The sequence below is a fragment of the Pseudopipra pipra genome, chromosome 6, assembly GCF_036250125.1.
Source record: "Pseudopipra pipra isolate bDixPip1 chromosome 6, bDixPip1.hap1, whole genome shotgun sequence".
NCBI lineage: Eukaryota > Metazoa > Chordata > Aves > Passeriformes > Pipridae > Pseudopipra > Pseudopipra pipra.
In genome coordinates this window covers 30,836,919-30,854,536 of record NC_087554.1, presented here as the reverse complement: position 1 = coordinate 30,854,536, position 17,618 = coordinate 30,836,919, and the positions used below count along the sequence as shown (strand labels likewise).

General features: G+C 40.7%; 1 protein-coding gene and 1 long non-coding RNA gene across 10 annotated transcripts in view; one reads left to right on the top strand and one right to left on the bottom strand.

The window, feature by feature from the left end:
- The window catches only part of RAD51B (RAD51 paralog B), a 470,288-nt gene that overhangs the window by 408,060 nt on the left and 44,610 nt on the right, over positions 1-17,618 (top strand). The window lies entirely within an intron of this gene.
- On the bottom strand, positions 1,302-16,956 carry LOC135415908 (uncharacterized). The gene is made up of 4 exons (XR_010431335.1): positions 16,330-16,956; positions 11,055-11,255; positions 9,825-9,942; positions 1,302-8,241 (listed from the first exon to the last, which is right to left on the bottom strand). It is a non-coding gene; the product is annotated as an uncharacterized LOC135415908 (long non-coding RNA).

Sequence of the window (17,618 nt, the reverse complement as noted above, 5' to 3'; positions counted from 1 at the left end):
CTACACATGTATTCAATTCTTTTAGGTCTGTTCCTAAGCAAAGGTTTAATCTTTTTTTACCATATTTATTCTGATGGTTCCTCTGTGCAGTTTATAGTAATGAATATGCTCACTTCCTTTTTTAGTCTCTGCTACAGGGCACAGGAAACCATGCCAGTGTTGTAGATTGCAGAGCAGCCCTCAAACTCCTTTTCAGTTACTTGATACCTCAGCTTTCCAAAGAGAAGGGCCTTAGAGAAGGCTGAAGAATGGCTCCCACTTCTCATACATCGTGTTTTTTGAGGCTATTTTGTACCTGTCTGTCTGAATTTTAACCTCCTTGCAGAAATAAACCCACCACTATTAGTCCAAAGTTTCACCTGTTTCCTCTGTGGCACAGCTGGTGCTGCCACTGCTGCTGGCAGCACACAGGCTCCTGTGCCAGTGCCCACCCTCAGGCCAGTAAATGGCATGTTTTCTTTATCAAAACTATGGGAGCACTTCACAGCTCAGACACCTCCCTTAGCCCAGTGTGCCCCTCCACAGGGCTCAGGACCACTGTCCTTCAGGGTATGCATCTCCAAAGGATGACAGGACCCTGCTTGCATAGACACTCTACCCAACCATATGCCCAGCACTGTCCATTACTGAGAGGAAACTCAGGATTTCTTTGCGCTGAATTACAGGGTTAAGGGCCTGCTAAGAAGCTTGGATGCACAGTTCCTCTTCCCTTCCAGTTCAGGGGAGGTTCAGGTCCTAGCCTATCTCCCGTTACCTGGGAAGCTCAGCAAAGCAGATTTACAAACCAGGCCAAATGCAAACAAATTTAAAACTCCATGGCCCCTTACTAATGGGACTATACGGTGTCAGATCTCAATAGCTCACACTTAACAGCCATGTCATTATGGAGGATGGGCACACAACTGCTGTTAAAAAGAGAGAGCTCAAGGAAAAATAATAAAAAAAAGACAAAAGGCCAAAGGCTTAGGAGACCCCTGGTTTCTTTAATGGAATTAGAGCTTCCTTTATGAATTCCAGGGTTAAATGCTGTAAATGTGATTCTCATACTCCCTCTCCTCACCAAAGAAGAAAGATCTGCTAGACACATGTTTGTAGCAGAGAGGGGGAAGATATGACGTGACTCAAGAGCCTGGAAGGCTAAGAGGAGTAGATGGGGGAGAGCTCTGCAGCCCTTGATCTTTGTAAGATTTACTGCCTTTGCCTCTTGCAAAGATTTTTTTTTTTCCTGGAAAATTCTAGCTTCTAGCAATTTAAAAAAAAAAAAAAATTTGGCTGGGGCAATAAACAAGATCTTTGAAGGGGGAAGGAAGCCAAGAGAAAGTCAGGCCCATTAGTCACACAGCTGCATTTCCTGTCACAAAGGACCCCAGCTGAGTAATCACTCAAAATATGCTTGTTATTTTTTCCTATTTTATTTCAACTTTTAGTCTGCCAATATCTACTGTAAGAAAAAATTAAGACAAGAAAAAGAAAAAGTCTTTTAGCTTTGAAGGGGAAAACAATGTAGAGTCAGACACTGATTTACATTCTTTCTTCTTTTCTTTAATTTTCATAGCCTAAAAACACTTCAGTCATATGAGAGGAATGTTGGTAGGGTACAGTGGATCTGAGACAGTCCTGGTGTTTTCAGGGCATATAATTTCATCAGCAGCGTGGGTGTCAAAGTTCCTAGGCTACATTTTCAGCTGCTATCATTAATTTATTGTACAACCTTGATGAGTCGCGTATTCATTTATCTGTAATTTATTATGAAAAGTAAAGATGATAATAGCTTCTGCACAATTGTTTTGTCAGGCTTCATTAATGGTGCTTATAAGTAATGTTGGGTCTTCTGATTAAAGTTTTTTAGAAGTAGTTTTCTAAAGGAAAATACAGTCAAGACTAAAAAGAAATAAAATTTAAAGCAGAACATTCCTATTACTAGATTCTAAAAGAACTTATGTAAAAAGACATGAAAATAGGAACAAGTGTATGAAATAGGAGGAAGAAAATCTTGGTGATGCTCTCTTTTGAGACACTCAGAGGAAGAAAAATACAGCAAACCTGTAATAGGGGACAACCCCCTTCATAATGTTGAAAGAGATTGGCTATATCAGCTCCCCCTGCCTGCTTCTAGATCCTGGATTATAAGGTGCTGGCTCTGGTCAATCTGGTACTAACTCCAAAAAGAAGCCACAGATACATGACGAAAGTAAAGCTGAAAAACCTTTGCTTTCCCAGATTGCTGCAAAGAAAATACCTCTTTCATCAACAAGCAGAACTCCAAAATATGAAACTCTGCCTTTTATTTACTCAAAAGTAATGAGTATGGTGACCAGGCCACCTATAAAGAAGGGCCATAAGCATGCTTCAAGGCACATAACAGTTTGTAACTTACATTCCTGACTGGGGTACCTGAGTATATGGCTGTGTGAAAATGATTGCAAAGGGATTACAAATATCTGTTTGGATTGCTGTCTAAGCAGACAGTAGATGATTGTAGTTTATGCTACATAATAACATGACTTCAAATACTACACAGAAAATGAAGCATACAGTGCTTACATTTGCATGTAAGTAACTCGTAATGTCATATAATTCTCTAATTTGCACACATTTCATACCACAGATGTGCAATGTTTTCAAACCACGATTTATGAGCAGATGTGATCTACACAGCAATATAAATCATAGCTTCCTAATGCTAGTTAAAGGCTGTAAACTCAAACAAATGTGAGATTTACACCAATTTATTTTAAGAGACACTTTGAAAGACTGTGTACATATACTTTTAAAAGCAATTCAGAATGATTGTTTATGCATATTTACACTGAATGGAAAAGTAAGAATCTTCTGAGTCTTGACTCAAATGTAAAAAATCTGCTCTAGATTACCTTTATAAATGATGTTCAGCCTTTATCTTTCCAAATGGCAGGTGAGGCAAGCTGTGCTCCTCAATGGGCACACAAGAATATACTCCCTGGTTTGTGGTCAGAGCTAGCACTAGGTCATAGGGGCTGTCTGCTACTCTCACACAATATGACTTTCACTGCTACATGTGCCAGTCTACTGGATCCCCGCATCATTTCACATTCTATGCAATAGCAATAGTTTTTTATGTCCCTAAAACTGTCTCTGCCACAATGATAAAGGCCGTTTCCAATGATTATTGATACCTATACAGATTTGAAATCATATACTGGTATGTATGAATGAATGGAAATTATTTGTTTGCAAGAGTAGCGTAAACTTTGTACATTTCCTTTTATGAGTGCCACCTTATTTGATAGTATTTCCTATACTAGTGTTGTAGGGATGTATCAGTATAAATCACACCAGCTTCTAATGCATCAGACTGTATAATAAATAATAACCACCTATTGAATGAATTATACTGGTAATATATACTGGGCACCAACTAATATTTTTCTTATTATCTGCCTACCTGGTTATCCTAGGAATTCGTATGGCTCTGTAGCCATGGTATTTGAGTATCCTCAAACCTCTGAACCTCTGATGTACCTGTTATCTCCATGCAGGTCTGATGCATATTAGTACAATTATTCCTGTATAGGTATGTCACTAAAGTCCTAAGATGAATAACTAAGAATAACCTCAGAAGTCTGTGACCTCTTAATTCATTTGCTGGCTGTGAAGAATTACTCTCTCTCTTGCATAGATAGGAAGCTGAGTCATAAAAAACTAAATTTACGTGCCCATAAACACATAGATAGCAACAGAGATGGAATCAGAACTGATGGTGTACAGATCCTCAGTCCCTGTCTGGTTGCATTTTCTGTCTCCTGTCTTCAGTGATCATACTTGGTAAAATAGCTAGCAGTTGTTGCTCTTCACAGTGCAATGCTTCTGTGATGTGTGTGAAGTGGACTTGGCAAATAATTGTTTATCAAAAAGTTAAATTAATTGAGTAATAAGGCAGTTGCTTAGTACATTGACAACTGAATTTGTCAGCCCTCCTACTAAACGGCTGCATGAATCTGGGCAATTACTTCACATGCTGCCATTTTTCTAATTTAATATAGGGATAATAACACACTTGGACATCCAGGCATAAAAATCACTGTACAAGGCTGTTCTGCTTCTCATTTAAGACAATTTAATGAGAAAAGGAAAGGAACAGGGAAAATAATACATTTTTCTATTTAGTTTAATGGAGTTTCTGTGGTACAACTCAAAGATCTCACTCTTGAAACAGAAGTGGCTGGTAAGGACATTTTAGTTTTAAGTTTTACGTTGCCAGCAGACATTACTGCAGGGCTGTTGTGCTAGGCAGGGTGTAGCCTCTGCAGCTGTTGCTTAGGGGTTCTGCACCCCTTTCCAGTCAGCACTGGATGGAGTTCTCTGGGTCTATCTCAGAGCTGGTTTTCCTTTCCGCCAAATACAGTGTAGGACTGTGGAAATGGGCTATATGTAGCAGATGTGTAACTTCACTCTCACAGCAAAACTGACTATGAAAGAGTTAACCCAAGTAATGGCAACACTTCAGTAAAATTGAGGGAGGAGGAACTTGAGTCTCAAGTCTTAATAAAATGCAGGTGTTTTATTGTTAAGTTAAAAATGTCTTAAGACTCCATCAAGCATTTAAAAATAAGAAAAAAAAATGTGCTATTGAATAAGAAACTTGGAAAGGCAACAACAGGCCATGCAAGGCTTCTATAGAGAATGCAGCAGTCGCTGGCTAAGGCTAAGGGAAAACAAAACATAAATATTAGCTGAACAACACCTCTCCCAACATACATCTGGCCTCTGAGGTATTACACCTGGGATTAACTTTTGACATTTTTCTTTGCACCATTGTGACTTTGCTGTCTTACCAGCTTCGTGCAGAGTATTTATACTCATTTTTCAACCTGTCTTCTTGCTTCCAAGTCTGTTTGGGGTCTCAACAGGGTGACAGGCACTGCATTCACAGCATACAGAAAGGTCTGCTACATTTGCACTTGCTTTTATGTCAGGGATAGGTGGGGGACACCAAACTGGTTTAGAACAAGCTAATAAAAAGAAGTTGTAAAGAAATCACTAATCACTGTTTTCTTCTCTTTCAATTCCCTCTCCTTATCCCAAGAAAGCAGAAAATTTGGGGGGAGCATTTGTCAGTAAATTGCACTGTTTAGGTCACAGAGTAGATGGATTGCACTGAACTTTGACCTTTAACTTCAAGCTCCTTATGTATTTGGAGAATAAACATAGTTATGACTTACTAAAGGGAAATGCAACATGAAGAACCAGAGAAGACTGAATGTACTTATGGTTGCCCAAGGCTTAAGATTACTGCATCCCTATGGGCCTTAATTAGTGTCATGGAGAAGGGCTGGGTATTTTTGGGAAGTATGGTGAAAATAGTTAACTAATTGCTCTCCATAAAATCTCAGCCCTGGGAGAAAGTCAGGCATCCATTTTCCTGGCCTTAGTCTTGGTGATGTAAATCAACTGTCGCTGCTAGAGGAGAAGGACAGAAATAGTCCATGGAGTACCTGATAGGATGGAAAACAAGAGTAATTTGGGTTTTGGTGCAACAGTTTCACAACTGCAATACAGTAGGAGACAGAGAAGCAACAGTGAAGACAGTCATTCTGCCAGTCATTTCATTTAGAAGACTGACAGGTGAGATATAAACAGTACTAAGCAAAAAATGTAAATGACAAATAGAAAAGTCTAAGGCAATGAATAAAAGTTAAGCTGATGGAGCTGTGGAACTTATAAATCTCAGTACTTGCCAGCTCTCGTTTTATATGGAGCAGAGCGCTCAGGGCAGCTTGAGTAAATAATTCAGAAAATGAAACAACAAAAATCAAAACCCGCCATTATCAGAGCAGAAACCCAAAAAAGGCCAGGCTGTGTGCCCTCTTTGCGCCATTGTTCTGTGTCCTTGCTACAGTCACTGGGCTATCTGAACTGATGGGCTGGAATACAGGCATCAGACAGACATCGCAGAGATGAAGGAGGGTGAAATGTAAATCCTTCTTCACACAACCCTCAGAATAAACGTTCTTTACTCTCAGCCATCATCAAAACTAAGTGTATTTTTCAGAAGCATATCCTGAAGATGCAGTGGAATTGCAGACTATATCTCAAGAGAGGGTCAAAAAGCAGAAATCTTCACTAAGAGTATCTCAAAAATCTGTGTAGAAATCTTTAAGTTGGCCTGAATGTGCTCAGGATCAGGCCCTTGAGGAAAGACGTCTCTATCAGCATTTGTTAGCTGCTCCCAATTTTAGATCCTCCCTGGCCTCCTTTCCTCCTTCACTTTGTAGGACTGCTTTTCATCCCACTCCTACTCTTCTTTGCAGTTGCCAGTTCATGTTTCTAATGTCAGCAGTTCTCAATCTTCTCAGATAACCCTATTGTTGTTTGTGCCTTGCTATGTAAGGGAAACAACCCATGCTTTCTGTTCCCTTGTAAAAAGTCACTGCTGCTCAAGCTCCAGCAAATCTAGGCCAGCCCCTGCTCTGCACAGCCTCCACTCGAATCCAGCACATCAGACTGCAAAAACTGGCAATGTCTCTGGTTTCAGGTGGGGAATAGCCACGGTCAGTGTTAGAAGCATGGGTTCTTTATTATTCGTCGAACTGGCCTTTATTTTTTCTTTCTTGTCTTACAATTATATTTTCTGATGTATGTTGTCTCTGGGAGCCACTGAGAAGTAATGGACAGATTTGCAATAAAATATGTACAGCTAGGTCAGAGTGTTTTAAAATTAGTTTATATCAACTCTGAAATAATAGTGATGTCAGTCATTGAAAAACTTAAGAGAAGTACTTTATACTAGTACTAAGCATTAGCAGTAATCACTAGTGTTAGGCCTCTTGGTTATCCTTGCAGATACTGCTGACTCTTCCATATCAAGAGAAAGAAAGATTCTTCCTCTAAAGAGACTCACGACTTTACATACTGTAAAATTGTCTTGTATTTGACTCAAAGAACTGACAAATAACCTTTGCATCCTGTTTCCTATTCCTTCATCTTTGCATGATGAAAGTTTCCCTTCCAAATTTCATTTTCCTCATGTATATTTATTTTAAATGCCTGAAATGAAAACAAATTTCTTTGCAGCTTTCTTCTATACATAAACAATGTAGTTAACTACTTGGAAAACAAGCAAAGATCCCCATCTATAATAATAATAATAATAATAATAATAATAATAATAATAATAATAATAATAATAAGCTAATTTATCATGGAGGGTGGCACCAAGACTGAGACTCTGTCAATGGCACAGAGAATAAAAAAGATTGATTTCAGAATATTGAAGACCAAAGCCTTTACTTTCATGCTACTCTTCCCTATAGCATTTTAGTGTATTTTAAGAAATGGTTAAGGATATTTTTAGCCTCATTCTCCAGTTTTGTAAGTGGAGTAAAGAAATGTCTCCCCTAATTTATTTTTTATTTCTTCTAGCCTAATCTAAAAGGTTTTAGCATTGTACCTTTCACAGGTGATCTGTAGCTTTTTAATGGGAGTGAAATTCCTGAAGCGTTTACATGCAGAGCAGTAGAACCTGATTGCCTTCATTTCAAGGCTTAGAAATAGACTTAAAGGGCAATGGTGCAGATGCCTCCACCCAAGCCAGGGCTCAGAAGGGATAGGTACAAGTGAGTACAAAACTGTTTGCTTTCCCTCGCTTTACTGTGGGATACTCACAAACATTTAATTAAAGCTATTGTATGCATGCTTAACTTGGAGATATCTGTAGTTCCTTGAAGCCCTTACACAGGAGCACCAGAGAAAATACAAGGGAGTCACTGAAGGAAAATACAAATGAATTAGAAAAGCATAGCAACCAAAGAATACATTTCCCATAATACAACAGTCAAAGGTCATGAGATCACAGATGCTCAGTTGCTCATGCATATCATCTATTCTCTCCACTTGCATGCTTGCTCCAAGAGGGCAAAGATTTAATGAGGATGTGGCTAGCTTTAGCAGTTCTCACCCTTCCTCACACCCTGCATCTCAAAGAGCATTGAAAGCCTCTTTGAAGTTGGAATAGACAGACATTGAACTGTCCCAGTGCACACATACAATCTGGGGTTTTCTCATCAGGTACAAAAATACAAGGTGACTGTTTTCTTCCGGCTGTCCTGGATGTGAACAAAGCTAGCGAATCAAAGACTTATTGAATTGAGGAGTGGAAAGGAGTTTCTCCATTGCATCTGTCTTTTCAACCTGCAGTAGCCCTTCTCAGTCTCACCGTTTCTATTAGTCGGTTCATTTTATCCAGCTCCTTAAGAAGAAATCCTGTTCAGACAAAACAGCACACTATTTACAGGAAGCTTGGCAAGGTCAAAAAGTGACTGTAAAACCGATCTCTTTTTAAAAAACACATACAGGATCTACTCTGATGTAGATACTATTAGGACTCAGCAATCTCTGATTTGCTATCTAGGCCTTGAAGGTGGTTTCAGAGTCAGATTTGTTAAACTTGGTGACATTGTAAGTGTTATCACTTGTCATTAGCAGAGCTACCTCAGTTGCTCCAAGTCCCACTTAATCTATGCAGCTCATTACCCACAGCTTCTGACCTACTTAGTCACTTCCTGTCTTTATTTTAACCTTAGAGCCTCTTTTCTATGTTGGCCTGTGACTGCCATTTAATCTTAATCAAACTTCCTTGGACTTCCATTACTGTCAAGTACAGCTTCTCTCACCATAATGCCCACCATTCTGAGTGTAAGAAAACTGATTTACAGCCAACAGTCTGCTGCTTCTCTTATGCTCTATGTTCATCTTTGCTTTGTTTTTCTTCCTGTGTTAGTCACTCCTTCCCTCTTTTCTGACACATTGTGCTATGCATTCTGTTTCCCTCAGTCTGTCAGTGGTTGAGATGCTGCCCTGCACACCTTTACTGGAGAGATCTGTGCCCAGCTACTGTATGCAGATTCAGAAAAAGCTGAAGAAGAAATTGAGTTGGCCACAGGCTGCTACAGAAAGCTTGTTTAATACGCCCTTGCTTCTGACTAGAAATTATGACCTACTCTGTTCCTTTATGCCTTGCTTAAGAGCTACTTATGCAAAACACAGATGTTTCATCTACACCTCCCCAACCTAGCATCTTCCCTGCTACTTCAGGGCAGTTGTTAACTGTACAGAACTGTGAGGTGGGTACCAGCTTAAGAACTTTCCTAGTTCTCACTGGTTCACTCATGCTGCAGTAATATGCCTTTGAAATAGACTTCTTCAGCCAGTTTCCCTCCACGACCAGAATCCAATTTAAAGATGTTAATCCAGTACCATGGTGACTTTTGTCTGACAGGGGCACTTCTGAGCTGGTGACGTCTGTTGTTTTTCAAGATTCTTTCACTAGCACAGAGAAGTTCAAAGATGTGGCCCAATGCACTTTGAATGTCAGATACAAAACATTTGATGGCAATGGCATCTCTGTGTAACACATAGGAGAGATTTGTTCAGTCTCCTCCCACATATATTCTCTCTCCTGACTTTTTTCAGTATACCCAGTTCTGCTATTCTCTCCTCCTCCTAATTCTGTGCTCATCAGCTTTTGGGTTTTGTTGTTATTAACATATGGAGGTTATATGATCCATCACTGAGTGCAGCCTTGTTCTCTTAATAAGCAGAAAATACCATACATTTTGGAAGGAGGAATTAGCTACAGGCTGTTCTCATTAAGACTCTCCTTCAACTTAGCTTAAATTTATTTTTGAACTGCAGTCACTATGCATTGCAAGTTGAAAACAACCACTTGAGCGCTTTCCAGCGAGGCTTTGAAAGGCCCTGATACTAGGCATGGAGGAGAGATAAGCAGCACATTGCAGTTGTAGTATCACTTTAGTATCAAGGGCAAGGAGTGAATGGAAACATACCCTCCTTCTGGCACTGCCTGGCTCAGGACGAAGGGAGAGGAACAAACAGAGCAGCTTTGGTTCACAGGCACTGCGGGAGCCAGCAGCCTCTCAGCTGATGACAGATTAGACTCAGGGCCTGGTTAGTGGGAAGACTGTGATTAGACCTCAGCAACATCTGTCTCTAGCAGTAAAAGAATCACTGCTGCAGGCTGCTATTTTGTCAGCAAACTGTAATTATACCAGGAACCTCATTCCTGCTGTTTTTCTCAACAACTTAAGAGAAAAAAAAATGTGGGTGAGAGTGCAGGGAAGCAGAAACTGTGAAAGGAGCAGGAAGGAGACACCTGTTTATTTTTGTTCAGCTCATTCCAATTATTTTCTCAGTTTCTTAGATGTATGAATCACAGTATGAATCACAGACTGGTTTTTCCCAAAGGTCAATGCCAAGGTTTAGCTCTCTGAAGGTGTCCTGTCATTCATCTGAAGCTGATAGCACACATCCTCTCTGTGCACTTATGCCCCATGGCATCTTAGAGGAGTGTGGTGGTGCTTGCAGAAGGTGCCACATCAACCTCTCCCTGGCAGTGTCCCCTCTCTCCTTCCATGGGAGTGGCAGTACAGAGTGCCCGACTCTGATCACAGCTGTTCTCAGGACATTCCCAGGAAGGTATGGCCTGGGCAGAAGTGTGGGATATTGGAGACTGCTCAGGGTGAATTTGAACCTTCCTCCCAAAGGCTCTGTCTAGACTAGGATTTAGGAATTTGAACTTCAAAAATGTTAGGTTGTATATAGTAACTCTGTTTTAAAAGATATAGAAAAGGCAGCATAAGTTTGAACTTACAATAACACCTGGTAAGTTTGGCCAAAATAACAACGTCAAAAAAGATCAGGATTTCTTTGCAAGATTTCTCTGCCAGAAAAACTTTTTGTTTTTGCAGTTGTAACTACATAGAAGCCAGTTTGCCATTAGTGTTTTCTTTGCTCAGAATATAAGAAATAGATATTTCTCCTCCTCTCCTAGAATTAAAATCTAAGAACGGAGTTTGCCAATATAGCTTTACCATCCAATACTTAAAATGTAGACAAGGTCAAAATTATTAAACTACTCTACGTACTTCTTTCTTAACTTTCCTCAGATCATTAATGTGACTGTTTAGTATACTTTGAAGGCAAGAGTGTCTTGTCTATGCTACATAATTTTATATCAACACCATACTCGTCTAGAAGAAAGCAGAATTGTTCCTTACCAGTATGTCTGCCCTCCATCCCACAGCACATCTGGCAGCAGAGCCAGGGATGAAAGTGTGGCAGCAGGAACTCGACCCTTGGGTCTGAAGGCACAGGGACGCTGCCTGTTGGCAAGCATAATTCTATCTCCAGAGCCAAGTCTCTGCAGATACTGGTGGGAAAGACACACATCTGGAGTTGTCTAGAATTGGCATAAATTGCTGTGGACAAAGAGGAGAGAAAGGAAGGGTTAGAAGGAAAGTGGAAAGAATGCCTCTTGCACATTCCACTTTCTTTTCCATCTGCTTGTGTGATGTTGCTGTGAGCTATTAAACATCTGCAGTACTCTGTCCCAGACAGGACTGTGTTTCAGTAGAGATGGAGAATGATCTCTGCAGCTTAGCGCTTTGGGAGTCCCCTTGAATAGAAGGGGCAATAGGAGTAATGTTCCTCTGATTAACTATTATGCTAAATACATTTGGGAACCCAACATTTGTAGTAGTAGCTAAGATGCTGTTCTGGCTCCTCAGACCTGAAGCCCCTGACAGGCAGTGGGTACTGCTGGGTGCTTCTGACTCACCCCTGTCAAAGTAGGTGAGTCCCCTCTTGTCTTTCGCCTTCCAAGCAGAACCTCCCAACTCTCCTGAACTGGATCCAAAATTCAAGGAGAGCAGATTACTCAAGCAAAAGGTGTTTGCAGACTTTGAGACTTTGCAGCTTGGGGAGATAAGGATAGTGAGGGAGGACCAGGAGAAAGCAGAGTAGGTGTACAGTGACTGCCAAGACCTGTGCAGAAGAGCATTTTTTTTGCATCCATTCAGACGCTCAGCAATTTCCTGCATTTTTCCTGCAATCAGCATGCTCCACCTGCTTTTACTTAACCATTTCCTGTTTATGGCTTCCAAAAACTTTCTGGTGAAGTCACTAATCTGTCATAAGATCAGTCTTTATAGTCCCTTTTGGGCAAGCTTCACTCACTTTTTTTCTCTCTCCTCAGTACACAGACCTTTCAGACTAAGGAGCTGTGTGCTGTGTGTACATGTCTGCATGCATGTGTGTGTGAATGCAGTCAATTGTTGTGTCATGAAACTATGTGCTTCCTCAACATATGCCCTTTTTTAGTTCTAATGCTTGCTGCTTTTTGCAAATTTGAGCAAAGAAACAAGCAGTAGCACTGAGGGCTGGGGCCCCTTTCTGTAGAACAGAGGGCTCCAGATATTTAGAGGAAGTATTCTTCCCGTTACTTTCAAGCATCTAAGAGCTCTTCCACAAATGAAGAATTTGTTCTCTGGATAGCTTGCCCAAGCTTCAAATTATTTCCTAACTTTGAAACAGTGACGCAATTTCTTCTAGTCTGCTGTTCAGATTCTCAGATGTGAAAGGCAAAGTGTGAGGAGCAGGAAGGATCAACCAAAGAAAAATAAATCTCTTCTTTACAGTGTAGATGGCTCCCACAAGTCCCCAACACACACTTAGTCATATGTCCTGTAGGAATCACTGGAAAAGCCTGAATACTTCAAGTCTGCTCTCCTTAGCCATCCTATAGATAACACTACAGCTCCTACTAAAATAAAATCTATTTGTCACTGCTTTTTCTGTTTTTATTTCTCTTCTGGAGCAGTGAAAATAGATTCTTAAGTGTCCTCTCCGATTCTCATGCTCTTGCACAGTGCTGCAATGTTTGGGTTGTGGTGAACACTGCAGGGGAATGTTCCCTTCTTAAAATAAATCATGGAAACATTTCTGTTGGAATCAGGGCTTGTAGGAGTTTATTTTTGTTTAATAAGAAGAATGTCGGGCCAACTCTGACACTATATCCCTTTAAAGGGAACAGGCTTCTGATGCATGTCAGCATATATATATTGACATGTGTGTGTGTGTGTGTGTGTATGCACACACCAGTATACATACCATTTACACTGATATAACTGAGCACTGAAATAATCCTATAAGAATGCTGGACGTGCTGGCCCTTTCAGCACACAGATCTGCAAATTACTTAACTATCTCTACTCATGTTAGTGTACATCAGGTTGCTTACTCTGCTGACTTAGGTGTGGAAGGGGTAGGTCTGTAAGCATGCACTGGCACTGCTGCTGAGCCGTTTCACCCTTTGGTAATGAGGTTGATGGGCTCACACTCAGATGTTTCTGAATATTTTAACAAAAACACTAAACCCACACTTCTCGTTTTAACTGTAACATAAACATGTACAGGTAGCACTTCTGTATGGGGTAGGAGATATGGTCTGGGCATCACTGATGTCCGGGCAGCTGTCTGCTGTCAGCATAGCACAACCCCACTGGGATCAGAGCTTGCTGAAGTATCCTTCAAGCTGTCTATGAGCAGCTTTTGAACTTTCATCAGGAAAAGGAAGCAGTTGTTTTCTACACAGAAGTGTCTTTCAGATTGGTGCAAGTATGTAAAATGATTACTTTGGTTCCCATCCAGCCCAATTCATTCAATATTTTTTGTCAGGGTACTTGTCATCAGTGGCATTTACCCAGGGTGAGTCACACCTACCCAGGCAATGATCTGAGAAAGCCCTCAAATCTTTCTCATTTTCATTTTACAGGGTACAGCCCTGGTAAATTCATGACTGTATTGGACCACACAGCACTTTATAGAGCAACTCCTTTTCTTCTAACCAGATTTCAGCCTAAGAGGCAACTACTTCCAAAAATGATTCTCAGGTCCAGTGCCCGTCTTTGTTTTCCGAATGTTTTTCACCACTCTGCTTTCTGGTTACACTGCAAATTTAGGTCCACTCAAGGTATTTTTGCCTCCCCCCTCTGCCCCAAAAATGAAGGAAAGCTGAACTGTATGAAAATGTAGTGAGAACTGAGACCCTCAAGGAAAATGACAAGAGGTGTAGAGGACCTTGCAAGACACTTTCCAGGAAATGGATGGAAGGTTCATCATATGAGTCACTGAAACCTTAGATGACTAAATTCTTGAGGAATAAACTGTCAGGAATATGATACTGGTCAGGACAGTGCAGGGGGAGAAGAAAACTTCTTAAATAGCTGTTGTTTGGTTTTTTGTCCATGATTCATTCCTGAGGAAATTGCTGCATCTCTGGCCAGAAACAGGGCAGCATGCACGCAGTGCCAGCCCTCCTCTGCAGAGGCAGCAGGCAAAGCGTGCTGGGGTGCACAGCCCTGCTGCTTCAGGCACAGCACCCCTGCCCAAGGGGCTGAGAGGGGATCAGGAGCGCTCCATGGCTGTCCTGCCCAGGTGAATAGAGTAAGACAGGATCACTAGTGCTCATATACCAACTGAATCAATTAACATCATATTTTTGTATACTAGCAGGTATGAAACTAAGAGGAAATGAAGGTTTTAAAACTCTAATTCTAGCTTCTTTCAAAAAGTTTTCTTGCTCTACCTGCTCCAACCAGTTAACCAAGTTCTAGCAATAAAACTGGCCTAAAGGTAATAAGATTTTAAGCTAGTAACAGCAGAAGCAGTCAGACACCCTCCACAGCTACCTGCAGAGGAGCTGAACCAGCATTAGCAGCAGTGGGAAATGTTTGCAGTAGTATCTTGAGTGTGAAGAAACCCCAGTGTTCCAGCATGCCACTGCCAGTTCCCATTTTGAGAAGTTTGACCCAAGCATTTACCATTTCAGTATCAGTTCTGTGTCTCATAATGCTGTTTACATAATGATTGCTCATTTGGTTCCCATTAAAATCATGGCATTTCTTCTGCAAACCACTGCTCGTAAAAATCTAGCCACCCAGTTTCTCTTTAGATTGTAATATAGGAAATAAATAGTAGGATGCACACTGTAATTCTCAGAGAATGGGGGGCTTTTTTTCCCCTGTTGGACATATAAAGTTCAGACATTAGGAGTACGAGTGTGAAAGATCTGTTAAGGATTGGTGAATCCATCTCCTGCAAAAACAGTGTAGTTACTCCCTGGCGGATGTTCCTCAGGTATTATATTGATAAAAAGAGAGTCTACAGCTCTCCATAGTCAAAGCATCAAGAATCCTCTTAAAATTGGAGAAGTGGTAAGTGAAGTTCTCTCAGGCCATCCCAGTGCTGCTATACTTTGAGGCAGTGCAGAATGACTCCTTGTATTATATATACCAGCACTTTGAAGAACTCAGTTTCAAATGTCTCAAACAATGGGGGTTTCACGGCTTCCTGTGGGAGCCTGCTCTGCAGCCTAACTCATTTTACCATCTGGAGCATTTTCCTGAGTGTCTGCTCATTTAAAACTTTCTTTTAATTGTATACCCACTATTTCTTTTTAAAGGTGACTTATCAAAAGTTTCTGTTGTGTGAAATTCACGTAAGGTCATACTTTTTTTATTTTTTATGAGGATCAAGAAAACCTTGAAAGATTGATGGCTTCTTCTCCTTGCTTTTTCTTCCTCAGAAATAATAATAAGTAATTAATAATGTATTACTGCTTTTCTAGCTATTCATCTCAATGATTTTCAAGGAAGGTCAGCATTGTTGTACTCTTTTTACAGATGGGAAAAATTGAAGCACAGGGCAGGAAACAACTTGCCCAAGATCATTCAATGAGTCTATGGCAAGACTTGGATTTTTAAGCAGGTCTCCACAGTACTGCCCTACTTTTTTTCTACTCTTTTTTTTTTTCTTTTTTTGGCCCAGTCTCATTCCCTTTGGCTTTGTTGGAGTACCTAGGAAGGACAAACTTTCCATGAACTTTATTCAGAATTGTAATATTGTAACTGAAAGGTCAGCTTGTTGAATATTTAACAGTTGCTATCTTTCCAGTGTGTTGGTCAAGCATCCTAATTAAGTAGTGATAAATAAAACCAACAAAGCATTTTAACAGACTGATTCAGTCCCTAGGGCCTCCAAGCTGAATTTCCTTCAGCTAGCCTGTGTTTTCCAAGTTGCAGATTGTCCAGCTTGAACACAGTATATATCAAGCACACTTTATCAGTGCACTGCAGAGAGATTTCCTTCCTTCTCAATGCCACCATGCTTACTTCACATGTTGTATTTCCCTTAGCTGCGGGTTTTGGTAAGCACGTTTCTCAGAATCTGGGTAGTTGCTGAATTATAAATCTTCCAATTTGGAATAATAACACCACAATGTGTACAGCATGATATACTGGGTAGGGAGCCGAGCCCTGAGCAGGCTTACCTGGATATCAGAAGCAGTCTGGCCTTAGCAGCACAGAGCTCTCCTTGAGTTTCTAGCAGACAGGGTGTTTCTCCTACCTGACTGTCCAGCCTGTCATTTCAGTGACTATCTTTAGTGGGACAGGATATGCTTAAGCACATGGTAAGACGAGTGTTGTTCCTCACCTCCACGTGGAAAGGTGAAGGCAGTCACATCTGTGTGCTCGCAGTCTGGTCTGCAGGGGACTTGTAACTACCTCACACTGATCAGAGACTAAACTGATAGTGCCCACCACATGCAAGGTGTAGCACTCTGTATGGATTGAGAAATTAGTGCTGTGGGTAGGCCAGAGTTATATCTGAGGGGATAGCACACAGATCTTCTTGGCTTCCAACCGTTCGCAAAGTATGCCAGAAGTGAAGTCCTTACCCTCTGAGTTACTCCCCTACTGCTCTTTCAGGCCTCCTTCATTCCAGGTATCATCCAACCAGCATCTGAGGATTTACCAAAAGCTACAGAACTGCTTTTAGGTCACTAAGTACATTGTCTTTGCTTTCAAATTGAGTTTGAGAAATTACCAGCAGTGTCAAGCTTATGTCTCCTGGCCATGTGAATAGAGGAAGCTAAGAAGTAACAGTAGATTACATAAAGCAGGGAAATCCCCCTCAAACTTCTCCCAGACTACCTGGAACTGAAGCTGATTTGCATACATACAGTACAAATAACTTTGCAATGGCTTCTAGCCCCATGAAAGGGTTACATGTGTTCATCTGTAATCCTTGAGGCCAGTTCCACCAGTTGAATCACTCAGAGAAGATAAAAAGATTGAATCAGAGCTTGTATAGAAATCTAAGCAGTTTTATATAGCATCAACCAGCTTCACATGAGGATACAACTGGGTGATGCTATTCCACACAAAATCAATGGGAGCTGTTCAATACCTGTTAGTGACTAGTAGTTATTCTAGAAAAAGTGCAGAAAAAAACTGCCAACCTATCTTATGCTTTTTAATTTGTGAGAATGGATGGGTAGTAGTATCATACTTCCACTAAAAGTGCAACTAAACTTCCTATATAAACCCTGTTTGGTGGAAAATGGACCTTACTGTAAACCAGAAAAAAAGCTATAGTACTCTTGTAGTTGAAAACTATGGTCAGCTGCTTTACAAAATCTGAGACTCATTTGGCCAGGAATTCCTGGGTGATGCTGTTCAAAAAGCAGTGGTGTTAAACAGACTTCCAGAACTCCTGTGATTTTTTTAAACATCATGGTTTAACAGAAACAAATAAGTGAGCAGAGGAGGAGGAAGACTGAGACACATCTTCCTTTGACAACTTATGTAGTAAGCCTTGTGTTTCTTTTACAGTATCACCTGTGTTAATATTAATAACATCATGGCCTGTTGCCATGAAATACCCTGCTTTTCACTCTCCTTCTTTCAGCTTTATTGACTTTCTTCAAAGTTTTGCTACAG